Below are 15,978 nucleotides of genomic sequence, written 5' to 3'. Positions count from 1 at the left end.
GAAAGTCCCAGAGGAGGCTGACAGCCTGTCACTTACAGCTTCTGATTCTTAAACTGACGTTGAGGTTCATCCCATACAGGTCCATGACATATGGCCTATTGTTCTTGACTTTTCTGTTTTTAGGAGACAGTATGGTCAAACTAGATTTGCTAATCTCTTGTATATGGGCATTTGTTCCACAGTTAATTCAGCAATGCCTAGGTACCACAGCCAACTCTATAGGCCTTGGCAAAGACAATAGAGCATCAACACAGCCTGAGTAAGTTTGATCTGGGCCTGCATCCTCAGGGCTGAGGACTGCTTTGCCCTCCTCCTGGTGAGCTTTGGTGATCGACAGACACACCATCTGTCCATCTGTGCTTTCTGCTGTCTTGCTTTGATTGGTCACAGGTAGAAGACAGTTGGAATGGAGAGAAACAACGACAGAGGTATAGGTCCTACTTGTGCTTGCTCATCCCTCTTCCTGCCTTGAACATTTACATGAGTTCTGGAGGAGAAGTGCCAACCCTGACAGTGTGCATCTCTCATCCGTCAGTACCAGCAGACTTTGATTTTTAGGAGGACTCACAGGGGAATCCACGCTTCGCTGGATTTTCTTCCAGAAAAACAAGTTTCTAAGAGGTAAGCCATCCTAGCCCTGACTATGACGATGAGCAGGACTGGGATGTCCATGTCACCTCCCAGACATCTTTCTCTCAGCCTGGCCTTTCCCTCTGCAAGTCTGCAACCTTAGTCTCTGAGCCCCATGAACCAAAGGCCACGACATCCTACTAACTTGCCCTGCCTCCGTCTCTCCCCACATCATAATCAAACAAGTTCAGGCGTACATCTCTAAAAGAATGTGATCGCATATCCTGTAACTTAATACCACCGCTGGCTCCCATTGCCCAGGGTCTAAAACCCAGACTCCTCAGCACCACACTGTGCAGTGCTGCTCCCTCCCACCTTTAGCATCTTCCCATTTTGAGCTCCTCCCTACATCAGGTGCTCAGAACCAACCTTCAGTTGATAACTCAGTGTTTGTTCCATCTGCTCTCCCATGGCTCTACGGTCTGACTGCCCTTTCCCCTTTTCACCATAGTATGGTGAACTCTCCCCATCCCTCAGAGATCATTTTAAACACATTTGTTTAACTACAAGGACTACTCGGTATAGAAATCATCGCCAGTGTCCTCGCTTTGCTTAGCGCATGCTCTGTGCCTGTCTGTGGATAGTTCCTACTTCCTACCGCATCTACATGCTTGTTGCTATGTCTCCCTACTAAACTGCTCCCAGATGATGTAGAACATTTCTTATTTATCTCTGTGAGCTTTATGTCAATCACAATTCCTAGCACACAGCAAGAACTGAGCAAATATTTTTGTTAAGTGAATTCTCTAACAAACCTTACATTTCCAAAGCCCAAATCAAGTGTATATAATGAGATGTAAGCATCAAGCTATGACAGCAGGAGCAGGCCCAGGTCTGAAGACAGGAAAAAAGAAAAGGAATGGATAACCCGCCATACCTGAAGGCTTTTCAGTAACTCTGGGAAGAGCTGAAATAATCATTATATTAAGTAAACCTGAGGGGGAGGGAGTTAAAACTAAAAAAAATATGCCCCAGCATCATGAGCAAATGCAGGAGTAGTCCTGCCCTAAGCAGGGCCCAGGCTAGAAAAAATAGTGTGGAACCCTTATCTAGACACTTGGATTGTAAAAATAGACTCTAAAACAGCTGGGTTCATGTACAGGGCCTTGGTGACAAAGAATGTGAATACTGTGTAGATGAGGTACTCACATAGCTCCCCGCAGACCCATCTCGCTCATGAGGCTCTTTGTAGCATCTCCTCTGTTTTCATGACCAAGTACAGGAACCTTCTCAACATGTTCTCTATGGTCAAGTGTTTAGGTCAATGCTCATTTTAAAAATCTATCCCTACAAATAAAAGATAGAAATTCTGTCATTACTCATGAGGCCATGGCTTCTTGCAACCTTTTATATTAAAGCAATATGTATCTTTTAGCCTCTACAGTCCCTGATTACCAATAACTTAGTACCAGTGACAGCAATACTCATGATGTAACCCATGTCCTACAAATACCTTTGTGGTTCTATCAAATGTTGGTACCATGTTTAGTCTACAGTGACTAAACCCCACCAGTCTTTCCTACAGTGAGCAAAAAAACAAATGAATAAACAAACAAAAAATAATTCCCGTTCTGGACATTAATGTTTTCCATTTGTAGTCTTCCTATACAGATATAAGCCACAGTTTCTCTTCACACTATAGTAGGGGTGTTTCTAGGGTAGGGTCTCTGCATCTGTGTATACCATCAACAGAAGCAAGGAGCACAAAGAGTCAAAGGGTTCATGAGCTTAGTGAGAAAAAAATAGTCCTGTGCCTTTGAGTAGATCTTACATCAAGACAGGCCCTGAAGAGCCCAAGCTATAGAAGTAGCTACTTACTCAAATCTCTCCAATAACTGCCATAAAGTCTGTGGAGATGGCTGGGTAATTTTGTTGTGGCTGCTCACATCAAAAAGGCTGGACAGGGTAAAGGAAGCCCAAATTAACAGCATGTCAGCTGGCCCATTCTTTAGAAGAATTTTAACAAAATACCTTTAAAGTCCAATGGCTGTCCTAGAACCAGAAATCCCTTGCTACAGTCTGAGAAGACTTCACAGACAAGAACTATGAAAGTCCTGGGAATATCTAGTTGAGCTCCTGTGCATGACCAGGGTTGAAGGAGAACTGGAGGTGCCTTGATGGGGACCATAGCGTGGGGCTTAAAGGATTCTAGGTGACTTTGTAGCTCGTCACTGTTCCATGTGTCAAAGGGAATGAATTCTAAAAAGATAAGCCAGACCATGGCCCTTTGAAGACTGGGGCTACTTTCCTGAATCAAAGAATGATCCTGGCCTGTGCTAGCCCAACAGTTATAAGGGAGAAGTTAAACCTCGTGTAGCATGGTGATAGTGTACAAATTTTGTATGGCCATGCCTAGGAAGGCTAGAGGGAAACACACATGTTTTCCTATACATTCTATAGCTCCTACGTGGGGGAACAATGAGCTTTAAAGAAACCAGTTCCTCATTTACAGGTAACAGCATTAAAGCATAGTAAGTTGGATAGAAAGTTCCAAAGAATTCCCAGAAAACCTTACCACAAAATCTCTATAATCAAAAAACAGAATGATTTTCATCAAAGAGTTTGTAATTTTGTTTTTGCTTTTAAATTATGTTTGAAAATCAGTAAAGAATGAAGTAAGCATTCAAGGCTGCTTAGGGAGATACACACACACACTATATATATATATATACATATATATATATATATATATATATATATATGTATATATATACATACACATATCAAGCACAGGAAATATGGATTCCGCTCTGGCATAAGAGAGCCATTGGCCTGCTCTGCACTGACCAAGAGGATGAGCCAGAATATCTAGTCCTGTTTTGTAGGGCTTTCCCTAGACCTACTTCATTGTGGTTGTCTTACTGTGCTCCAAACCTGATCCCACCTATTCCAGCAGAATAGATTGGAAATTTCCTTTGCATACCATACACAGACACTGGGCTTGCCTTCCAGGTTAAGAATCCAAATGGTAACTGATGTATAGCACTTAGAGTGATAACTGACAGAATCAGGCGTGGCCCCTCTGGATTTGTCCTTTGGAAGAAAGCAGCCCCCTGCTAGTGGCTCTGTTTGAAAAAGAAACATGACTTTAAAAACAAAGTCAGAGTTTGGAACATCCTCAAAAATAGAGGAAGTCGTGGAAAAAAGAAAGATTTGTGCTAAATGTTTTAAAATAGGAATAAAAAGCAAGCAAAATCTGTGACTTGTTGATATTTAAAACTTTCTTCAGGAAAGAATCTCACTCTTGATTCTTTCTCAGTTGTCCAGGGAATATTGACATAAAACATTGACTGAGAGATATTTTGACTTGAGTTTTTTTCTTTTTAATACATATTTTTATAAAAAAATATTATTTAAATCTTTTCATACCATATATTTTAATCGCAATACCAGTCTTCTACCAGATCTTCCCCACTTCCCTACCCATCCAACCTATGTTGTCTTTCTCAGAAAAACAGAACAAAGCAAAACACCCTAAAAAACAAACAAACTAACTAACTAAAAACCCAAAACAACTGAAAAATACTCTGTAGTGTAGTTGACATGTCCAGCAACAGTCTTAGTGAGAACTGACTTTTCTCTTTCCCAACAGGTGTCAATAGCAGATAGCTTCCTGGTTAGGGATGGGAACCATGTCCCACTTCCCCTCTCAGTGCCGACCCTGTCTGACTTGAACCTGCGCAGACCCTGTGTTTGCTGCCACAGTCTCTGTGAGTTCGTATGTGCATCAGCCCTGCTGTGTCTGGAAGTCACTGCTTCCTTGGAGTCATCTATTCCCTCTGGCTTTTAGATTCGTTTTCCCTCCTCTTCTGTGTGGATCCCTGAATCCTGAGGGGAGGGGATTGATGAAGACATTCCTTTTAGGACCCTGAACACTGTCCAGTTGTAGACCTCTGTGTCAGTTATCCCCTACTGCAAGAAGAAAACTTCTCTGTTGAGTGTTGAGTGTTCTTTGACCCATAGGCATGGCAACATGCTACTAGGAATTACTTGGTATCCATGTTCCTTTGGCAAAATAACAGCAGTAGGCTTTGCCCTAGGCCCATGAGACGTCTGGTGTCACTTTAGCCGTGTCAGGCATGAGTTCCATCTCTTAAAAAAATGGTGAACCACACTGTTCAAAGCTTTTGTTTTATTTTATTTTTAATAACCTGACTGCTGACTTAAGATGTAATGTATTTGAAGTTGCTTCTCTGCCTTCCAGTTAAATGTTTCAGCAGATTGCTCAGGGAGCCTCACTAGCTGCATTTTTCTGGGCTTGTTGAAAGCAGGGGGTAAGGTGTTGACCTACCACCATGCGCAATGTGGACAAAAAAAAAAAAAACAAGACTGCCTGAACCATTGCAGAAACCTGTCTAGAAGTTCCGAGAGTTGTCCACTGTTGTTTCCATGCTTTTGAACTCAGGGAACAAAAGAGAAAATTTTATAGATTAAAAACTTAGCACAAAAATATGACACATAATTTCCTACAAATTCTGCCTCATAAAGGGTGCATGGGTCCCAACTGGCTCACTGCTAGCATGTAAATGTGTCCTTAGGAGACCTGGGGAAAGATCCCCTGCAGTCAGAGATGTTTTTCAAGCCAGTCAAACTTCACTGTCCTTCTTCCCTGGATAGTCTATCATTGTATGAGCAGTATGACTGCACATAGAGACCCTGTTTCCTACAACTGGGTATGATGTCCCCTAAGGAGGCAGCTGAGAGCTGTTTTAGCTCCTTTTGAGTGTTCTGCTTGCCAGCTTAGCTGTGAATGCCGAGACTGTGACTTACAGAGAAAACATTTAAGGAGGATCTGGTAGTTGAAGAAAAAGAGAGGATTACAACTATTCAGTGCTTGTGGGTGAACCTAAAGGGCTGTAGACAAAACACAACCGCCCATAACAGCAAGTGGTTCTCAACCTTCACAATGCAGAGGCTACTTAATACGGTTTCTCATACTGCGGTGACCCCTCCCCTAACCATAAAATTTTCTTTGTTGTTACTTCACAACTGTAATTTTGCTGCTGTTATGAATTGTAATGTAAATATTTTTTGGAGATAGAGGTTTGCCCAAGGAGTCATGACCTACAGGTTGAGAACCACTCATCTAAAACATTTTATGTTATATTCAAAGATTTAAAAACATCTTCATTCTTAGGATCAATTACACTATATAGCAACTCACTATTATCTATCAAGATGGTTAAACTCATCAAAAAGCACAAAATGGCCCAGAGGATAGCAGAGGCAGTTCAATGTTAATTTGTAAGGGTTTTAGAGTAGAGAGGTCCAGAAAACAAGGAGGTGGGGTGAGGAAAGTTGCTTTGTTGATTTCTGTATTCATCAAGAGTGTTGAGGATTAGGGGTGTGATTTAGGATTGGCAGCAATTAGCTCCAGAGCACCACAATGCTCACACTTCTACAGAAAGAAGGAGGATGGGTAGAAGGAGGAGGAGGAGAAGGAAGAGGAAGAAGAGGAAGAGGAGGAAGAAGAGGAGGAGGAAGAGGAGGAGGAGGAAGAAGAGGAAGAGGAAGAGGAGGAAGAGGAAGAGGAGGAAGAGGAAGAGGAGGAAGAGGAGGAAGAGGAGGAGGAGGAAGAAGAGGAAAAGGAGGAAGAGGAGAAAGAAGAGGAGGAAGAGCAGGAAGAAGAGGAGGAGGAGGAAGATGAGGAAAAGGAGGAAGAGGAGGAGGAGGAAGAGGAAAAGGAGGAATAGGAAGAGGAGGAAGAAGAGGAAGAGCAGGAGGAAGAGGAAGGGAAGAGGAGGAGGAAGAGGAGGAAGAGGAAGAGGAAGAAGAGGAGGAGAAGGAGAAGCAAAGATTTCTAGGAACTTGCTCTTTGGAACAATTAAAGGCAGTTTGGAGCTTACACATGGAATTTCAACAAGGCTAGTTGGTATGCCTCTTTCTCCTCCCTTTTCTAATTCTATCTACCAAATTGAGTAACCCGAGATGTTACTGTTAGAATGGTCTTGAACTGGGCATTGACAAATAGGCTCTACACAGGAGCAGGTAGACAGATGGAGACTCTTGGCTTCTGTTTCTGTGACAACTTGAATCTAAGTGTAGTTTTGTTTTTAAATCTGCATCTTAGAATGGGGAAAAGAAAAGCAAACACTGTTCCTCTCAACCAGTTGGTGTCTAGCTCCTGAGAGCAGCAGGGGCCTTCACTGCCAGCCCAGTGCTGGAAGCTTCTCAGATCTGCTTAGGCTAACAGTATTCTCACAGAACACATTCCAAGAACAAAATCATGTTCTAAGTAAATAAGAGGCAAACACTTAGAGCCATTAAGACCCAAACCTTCAGTTTCCTTCGTAGGCTGACCACAATTTAACTTCCTGAAATTGAAGATCCACATCTTTCAACTCATGGATCACCAGCCCCTTGTGTCAAGATAATGATTTTAATATGGCAACATTGAAATAATAAGTTTTTCTTTTTTTAAACAGCAGCCTCTTTCCCCCCATGAGGTAGAAAATGCCTTTCTCAGAGCATTAAATTGGATGCATGGGAAACCAGGATCCTGAAAGAATGAATGAGTATGAACGAGATTTACCTAAGAGCTACCCAAATAGAAAAAGATGTGGGCACCGACCTGCTTCGAGGGAACGAGGCTGAACCAAACATCTGTTCAGCTTTCTTCTCCTCCCTCAGCCCTCCCCAGTGGTTAATGATATCTGAAGCGCTTAAGCCTTGCACATTCCTTCACTAATTAAATTCCTGCAAAGCTGTCTCATGAATCAGGTGCTTTGTGAAGCAAGAATACAGGCCCTGCTTTTGTGAGGCTGGTGGCTGCCTCGGCTCAGGTAGGAGTGCAGTGTGCATATTGGGCTTGCTCAGAGGCTCTGCAAAGAGCCTTCAAGAGTCTCCTTTCTTTAAAGATCTTCCTCTGCTTTTTACTGCCTGTCCCGTTGAGACTCGATTGGGGAGGTGGGAGTCAAATTGCCTAAGTCAAGATGGGAGAATGTGAAAACAAACAAACAAACAAACGAACAAACAAAATTTAAGAATGTGAAAATGCTGTTTTGATTGGACAAGATAGTTAAGTCACTCAGCAGAAATTAAGGGGAAGAGTTACTTTTCCCAAAACAGAAGACTCCTCTCATTCAGCCAGTGATGTCCATTTCATTCTTTCAGTCAACACCTAAGGATGCGTGAATGTTCTGTGTGCTCCTCGTTGCTATGGACTCACATTTGGGCTTGATCCCTGTTCTTCTGCATCTGAAACCTTAGAATCCTTAAGTTCACACCAGGATAAGCCATGTGGTTTTTCCATGGTTCAGAGGTGACGTGGCCATTGGAATGGCAAAGGAGTTGCAGTGAGAAGTTTCCAGGTGACGGTCGCCTTTTCTAGGAAGATAGTGTATGGGATGCAGGGGGTTGCCTGAGTTGAGAGCAATTGAGAAATGCCTACTGTGCACTGTAGAAAAGGATGCCAGAAGCCAGCTCTGGTTACTGTCTTCCATGCAGCACCATCAGTGCCAGGCACTGCACATATTATAGACCCCTGAATCTATAACTCAAGATGGTGACTTCCCTCACTGTGCGGCTGAAGAACTTAACGTGTAGGAAGATTTAATATCTGAGGTCATGGGTACAGGGACTCTTCTATTCCCCCCCCCCCTTTTTTTTTTGTTTCTTTTCTTTCTTTCTTTTTTTTTAATCACCTCAACTGAAGACACAGTTGTAGTCTGGAACAGATACATCACAAGACAGAGCGAAGCAGTAAATAGTGACCAGGCATCACAGGACAAAAGAGCTCAGAGAAGGTGAAACACCCAGCAGAAAGACAACATGAGGGACCAACAAAAATTATGGACCTGATAGAAATGAGCAGGAAGGAGACAGGAAATCATTCCAGTTTAGGTAAAACTGGATACACAAAGACACAAAGGCTTAAATAAGTAGCAACTGTGACCCAAAATCCCATTTCTTCCAGACCCCTGTTCTTCCTTCACAGGGAAAATAGACATTGTGGACTGACCCAGAGCGCACACACCCTTGAGTACCCATGTAAGCTGGCATCTGCCTGGTCTCAATCTTCCTTCTTCTTGCCACTGTGCAGTGTTTGGGCCCACTCTGTCACCTGTCTTCTAGAGCCACTAAGGAGGCAACATTGCCTGTGGTCACACGTTCATGACAGCTGTTCTAAAAGAGAGCAGCTGTCCTGCCCAAACCTGCCAAGCAGAACTGCTTGCAAGTCCTGAGTGCTCTTTGTATCTTCAAATGCAAACCTTCTCCCTCCTGGCTCTGGTCTACCCAGACAGTGTAAAATGAGCCTTTAGGACTTAGTTCAATGGGTGCAATCAGGTTAGGATTCAGGAAGAGCTCAATGATAACTTGGGTAGATGGGCTTATAGTCTTTCCCTTAAGGGGAATCCCAAAACTGATGGTGTGGAGTTGTATGGAGAGCACCATGATCTTTCATGGCTTATATCCCTTATATGCCCTGCTCTGTCATCCTTAGTCCCTACCCTAGGGTCACTTAATGGTCCAAAATGGCTACTAAGAGACAAAACGAGCCAGGCAGTGGTGGCGCACGTCTTTAATCCCAGCACTTGGGAGGCAGAGGCAGGCGGATTTCTGAGTTCGAGGCCAGCCTGGTCTACAGAGTGAGTTCCAGGACAGCCAGGGCTATACAGAGAAACCCTGTCTCGAAAAACCAAAAAAAAAAGAGAGAGAGAGAGAGAGAGAGAGAGAGAGAGAGAGAGAGAGAGAGAGAGAGAGAGAGAGAAAACGAGAGAAAGGAAACAAAGTTGCACAAGATCTATGTGTAATGTTCTTAGTTTTAAGGAGAAATGATCCTGGCCAAGTCATCACCATATCCCATTTTACATCAGTGGCCACAACACAGTCAGCTGTTATTAGGGCATGTGAAAAATGCAATCTGTCGAGGGGGTTTATTACATACTGTTTTGGTTTCATTTCCTGCTGCTGTGATAGAATAGCCTAACAAAAGCCACTTCAGAGGGAAAGGGTTTATGTGGCTCACAATTCAAGGTTGCAGTCCATTTGGAGAAGACAAGGCGGCTGGAACTTGAAGCAGTTAGTGATGTTATATCCACAGTGAACAGCAAAGAGCAACGAATGAATGCCCACATGCTTGCTCGTGTTTGGTTCCCTTTCTCTATGCTTACCCGGTCCTAGATCCTCTGCCTCTGTAAAGGCAAGATGGGTTCTCCCACAACAGTTAATGCAATCAAGACAATTCTCCAGAGGACAGCCTAATCTAGACAACCTCTCATTGAGACTCCCTTCCCAGGGGAGTCTACAATGTGTCAGGCTGACTATTAAAGTTAGCCATCACACACGGACTACAAATAGGGATTGTGTGGAAGCAGATATTGGATAGATAATTGGCAGTCTGTATAAGGTTTACCTTCTCTTGTAAACCATCTCCGGTCACTTGCTTCTTGTCCTCCTACCTGCCCCTCCCACAGCTATGTCTGTATTCCTGCTCTGTTCCAGGCATATTGAGCAGTAATGTGTACAACGGCAAGGCACGGCCTTCCTGGTTTCCTGCAGACTCTGGGCAGGATCTCAGGGCAGACCTTGTCTTCGCCGTATTTGAATCCCCAGCAGAGTCTCAGGTAATTAGTCCCTAAGGAATCATCATATTACTGAACTTCTATGAACATCTCCAGGGGCTGAATTTTCTACAAAATGCCTCCCCTAACTTCTTTTTTTTTTTTTTTTTAACATTGGTATTTTCTCAGAGGAAACACTAAAAATATCCAGGAGGTTATTTCAAAGTACTACACAGGTTTGGTGCCAGTTTTGCAGTTTTGGGAGAAGGAGCATGTGACTTCAACACCAAACCAAAAATAAGTTTAAAATGCTGATACTTGAAGGGTCATCTCCTTTGGTATCAGTTAGTAGGGAACTAACTGTCCAGACTGTAGTGGTTGGCAAGGGTATTTAGACCATGCAGTAGCAATTTTAAAGTCCATAACATGAATGTCAGCCAATCTCCTTTTAAATTATAGTTCCACTGTTTTACGAATGTAAGATGGCTGTTAAGAACAAGATGGAGATGTGCTCACAGCTCCACCGAAGTTGCATTTTAATTATACTTATGAGTCTGCCTCTCACTGCTTTTTTGTGGGGGCAAGAAATAAAAAGAGAACATTTTAAATGAAATATTAAAGGCCAACACCAGAGGAAATCATACTAATGTGACATAAAACCTTTTAGGAATTATAAGATTAGATGTCACATGATACAGTGCAACATCGGTGACTTCATTCTTGTTCTTTGTGTCTTTTGCGAACACTTTCTTTCTTAACCATGTTTCCTGACATTGTAACTCAGGCCCTTGGGCTTTAACTTGGATGCACCTGCAACTTCTACACATTAAACACTCCTCATGGATGTCTTTGCCCTGTCCTCTCAGATGCTCTGTCCTTCCACCTTTCACTGACTTATGCCAAGTCTTAGCTTCTTAGACATCTGAGCTAAACTTTCCTCATCATAACCACTTCTCAAGTCCCATCTACCATTTCTTCCTGCCATCCTGTCCCCCAGGGCCTTGTCTCCCTCTCTGGTCACCACATGGGATAAGTATTTGTTGGTTAACAGATTTGGGGCTCACGTGCCTATTAGACTCTGTAGACACAGAAAATTTCAAGGTCGCAGGAAATCTTTCATTTGAAGTCAGAAGAAATGACTGCATTTAATAATAATAAATGGGTAACATGTTCAGTCTCAATTAGATTGAGTGCTACACCAAGTTGTAAAATATCATTCTTAATAATTTTTCAATAAACGAATGAGTCCATGAAGATAAAGTTCCCTGAGGCCCCAAAAGCCATGCAGATACTTAATACTAACTTTTCAAAATAAATAAACAAAATAAGTAAACAAAAGTACAAATGTGTAAAAAAAAATGACTTGGAGTGCTTGGTTTTTTTTTTTTTTTGGAGTGCTTATTTTAAATGTGTGTTTTTCTTGAATATTCTCCATTTCTAAGCTTATTTTCTTGGTCCAGGGTTGATCAGTAGTCCATGGGGTGTGAAGGCTTCCTCTTGGGTTTGATAAATCGATGGATCTGGAGTGTGATATGATAACTGTGCTATTTTGTTCACATAATAGCCTCTTTGATGGCTCATTAAAATGTAGAAGAGAGGGACTTCTCACAATTTCTATAAAATACACACCACATTCCCTCTGCTATGTTTGAAGACATAAAGTTCCCTTTCCAGTCCCTAAAATTCAAATTTCTGTGTGTCAGGGCCAAATGGAATGTGTGTTAGCTGGCTCCTGGGTAAATACAGAAATGTAATTTTTCTCTCTTAAAATCAGTCAGATTCACTCACTGGTCTGTGTGTGTGACATCTGTTTGAGCATTTACCCATTAGGACTGGAACCGGGTAGGAAGCACTGGTAGGTGCTTTTCTTGGGTTTTAAGTCTTATGATTTGAGAATTTACAACATTCAGAACCTGTCTAGATAGTTTTCCTTCTGGGTAATTTATGCTAATTTGAGCTTGAAATTAAAAGAATTATAACTACAGTTATTTTTCCTATTGTGGGGAAAGAGAAGGGGCACAAAATATTCTCTAAAGAGCTGACATTATCTTGCAATTAGGAGTCTCATTTTTTTTAACATAAACATAATTACTGCTTACCCAAATAAAATTGAGAAGATGAATCAAGCTCTTTCTTTGTACTACAAATTATAGTCAGCGCCATCAACTGCTGCTTCATCCTAATTATTTTTCTTTCACAAGTATCACCTGGCCTTTTCTAACATGGTAACCAAGTGACTCAAGCTTAGGCTATGTAATGAAGCTTCCTACATGGTCAGTTTGGGGTCTTCATAAATGCTCTGCGACTATTTTTCTGTCCGTGGGATTTAAGTGGTTTTGAGATGCTGCCTATCTTTTAGGTGGTGAATGTCTACCAACCCCATCTAGAGCAAAGTGTGCCTTTCTTCTTTTGAAGGACTGACTCCCTGATTGCCCTGGGTGGCGCCTTCCTATTGAGCTGCTCCTCCTCAGGGAGGGTTCTTAGCTTAGTCAAGAGTCTCTTTTTTGTCCTATCCAGTGGCACCATCTTGTCCCTACACCTGGAAATAACACCTCTTCAGTCTTGTCCCCAAACACAATTCTCAAGTATGGAGGTACACGGGCAAGTTAGGTTATTTTACACAAGCCAACCTCGATTCCTACCAGGATAGACTTTCTGTCTTTAAATATGTGACAGGGGTTATCCATCCAATGGAATTGAAAATGAAGTGTGACTGGTCACAACATGAATAAGTCTCAAAAGCATTCTACTATGTGAAAAAAGCCCCCTATTCTGTGATACCCTCTTCTGAGTATTGTATAAATTACCCAGAAAAGGCCAAGCTGTAGACATAGCAAGCATTTCTTGCCACGGGTTGATGAGTTTCTTCTGTGGGATGATGCAGTATAATGGAATTAGATAGTGGTGAAGGTTGTATAACTTGGTGCATATACTAAATATACCAAACATACCATTTACATGTGTATTTTAACACATGTATGCAAATGCTAAAATGGTTCTCTGAAGGCTCTCCACTTTCACATGCCATCTTCTCAAAGTGTGGTAACTAAGAAGATAGACTTCCAAAAGCCTGACTGGATAGTACAATATGATGGTATCTCAGGACATAGGTCAAAGGTAGAATATATCAGAAAAGATGAGAAGCTGATATTCATTCATTCATTTATTCATTCATTCATCCATTCAGCTTTTGCTCAGCATCTACTGGATAATGAATTCTATGGTAGGGATTGGAACAGAACTTTTCCAGCATTTCAGATGTGTCCCCAACCCACAAAAAGCATGAAGACAAGCTAGTCTTTTCACAACTTACTAGGAGTGCACAGTCAACTTAATCTTTGATTTTCATTTGACAAATAAAAGAGGAGTGAGAGTAATGCTTCCATCATAATTACCCTTTCTAGCCCACAGACCTACTATGAAAGATGACCAGGAAGCCATGTTTTATATTTTATAAAGCATTGTAGAAACTACTAGGCAGTAGTACTATATTATTCTAGCTTAATGTTGGTTTTTTTAATAGCAGCACTACATGTTTAGCTAGTTATGAAACTGGCATTGCTGTCTTTTTATAATAGTTACTGGTGGGAAAGAGGGATTGTCTTTCTACTATAAATTCAGAGTATGACCATTGTAAAATAATTAATACCCACAAAAAGGGTATTTGAATCAACATATTGTCCATCAGATAATGTCACTATTACCATTGTATTATATGCTCCTAGGTAACAATAATTATTGGATTAAGTACAAGAATATTGCGTGAGACAGGTTTTATTGTTTATTATCCACTTAACCTTGGGGCTAACATCACATCTATGTCTGAATTTTTTATTTGTGAAACTAAGAGAATAACAAAAGCTACTTCATAGTTATGAGGATTAAATGAGCTATTTGATATATAGCATTTGACAAATTACTAATAGGTATTGTTAATAGTAAACATATATGATAAGTATATCCATATACACTAGTTGTATGCACTCATAATATGCATAGTTGCACCCTAATAGGCAGAATATATGTATTTATGGTATTTACATACTAATTAAATGTTGATATACATATAGTAATACACATACTTGCCACAAGCATGTCTATATCTATACATACAGAGGCACAACACTTTTGCTTCTTTTCTACTAATGAGGCAGCAATAAACACATCTATCTTAATTGGTGTCTTAGCTCACTTAGTAATTACTCAAATGAGACTCCCAAGTATATCGTAGGGAAACTTATTTGAAGTGAAAACATCATTCAAGCACTTCAAAGAGTGAAAGACTTTATATTCCCCACATGAAAGCATCCAGACTCCTGGCGTTTGTCATTATTTGCCTTACAGGAATGTGGGATGGCTCATATTTTGAGAAGTGCTCTCCTTTCCTTTTCCAGGAAGCTGTTTTTGTTCATTAACTCTTTGACATTTATAAAAGATGACCTCTTGAGGGTAGGGTCTTAAAGAACAGACACAGCCATTCAAAGATACATCATAGGGAACCAATCAGGAGTGGAGAAAGGCAGAAGGGGAGGGTCCAAAAATGATGGCAGAAAGGAGCAGATCTGGCCTCTAGGGACTGAGGAAAGCAGACATAAGATAACTCTCCAGGGACAGATTAACCCTAGCTGCTGCTGTTCTAAGCTTAGGTGTGTGGTAATGAAATGTGTGTCACATCTTTTGCTCCTAAATGTCAATGAGGCCACTTGTTCTTACAGTTAAATTGCTGAGTGGATTTTGGCCACATTAAGGAAAGGGACTATGTTTACATCTGAGCTGCTATGTGGGAAAGAAACAGTATATCCATGGAAAATGAGATAGGAGATTAAAACATGAAGACTAATCCAAGTTCAGCCAACACTCGCCTCTACAAGATCCTGGAATGGGTTGAATAATGTTCTCCAAATTTCATTTCACCTAGAACTGCCAAACCTGGCCTTCCTTAGAATAAGATCTATATGTAAGCTATATTTACTGATTAGATGCAAATATAACTAAGGGTTTCAGATGACATCCTCTTGGGTTTAGGGTGAGTCTTAATTGCAGTGACTGGTGTCCTTATGAGAAAGAAGGGAAGAGACCACATGAAGATGAAGACTGAATCAGGAAGTATGTCCCGCCCCCATGCCGGGGTGGGGTGGGGGGGTTGGGGTTGAGGGGGTAGGGGCGGGTTGGGGACCGAACGACCAGTCTCCAAAACCTTGGGATGCAAGGATGGATTCTTGCAGAAGGAGTCTGGCCCTGTTAATTTGGAGTTAAGATTTCTGGACTCTGAGCCAGGTTGTGGTGGCGGTCGCCTTTAATCCCAGCACTTGGGAGGCAGAGGCAGGTGGATTTCTGAGTTTAAGGCCAGCCTTGTCTACAGAGTGAGCTCCAGTTCCAGGACAGCCAGGGCTACAGAGAGAAACCCTGTTTCGAAAAAACCAAGAAAAAAAAAAAATTCTGGACTCTGAAGTTGTGGGACCACAATGCATTTTTGTTGTTTTAAAGTGCCTGGCTCTTTAAATCTTCATTCTTGCAAGCCTTGTCAACTAATACAGTCCTTAGAAACACCAAAATCTTAGGGTGGGCATCACAATTCCCACTGAGCATAGATGACTTAAAGGTGAATCTGAATTAATCTAATTTTGAAATGATGTGGTGACCTTAGCTTTCCAAAAAGGTTACTATATGTAAATTCAGGAAGAGAATCGCCTTTTAACTGCAGATCACTCTGCTCTGTCCAATCATCTCCGCAAAACACACCTTGACATTCGTTTATTGTATGGGGCTAACTAGGGGGTGTTTTCTTTGCATTTTTGCTCCTTGTCTCCTCTGTGTAGCCTCAGCTTTGGCCCATCCCATCATA

At 41.6% G+C, this 15,978-nt stretch overlaps 1 pseudogene; it reads left to right on the top strand.

Moving 5' to 3' along the window:
- The window catches only part of LOC116089445, a 41,107-nt pseudogene that overhangs the window by 23,896 nt on the left and 1,233 nt on the right, over positions 1–15,978 (top strand).

The sequence above is a fragment of the Mastomys coucha genome, unplaced genomic scaffold (genome assembly GCF_008632895.1).
Source record: "Mastomys coucha isolate ucsf_1 unplaced genomic scaffold, UCSF_Mcou_1 pScaffold14, whole genome shotgun sequence".
Lineage (NCBI taxonomy): Eukaryota > Metazoa > Chordata > Mammalia > Rodentia > Muridae > Mastomys > Mastomys coucha.
Note: the sequence above shows the minus strand (reverse complement) of the source record. Positions and strands in the feature narration are given on the sequence as shown.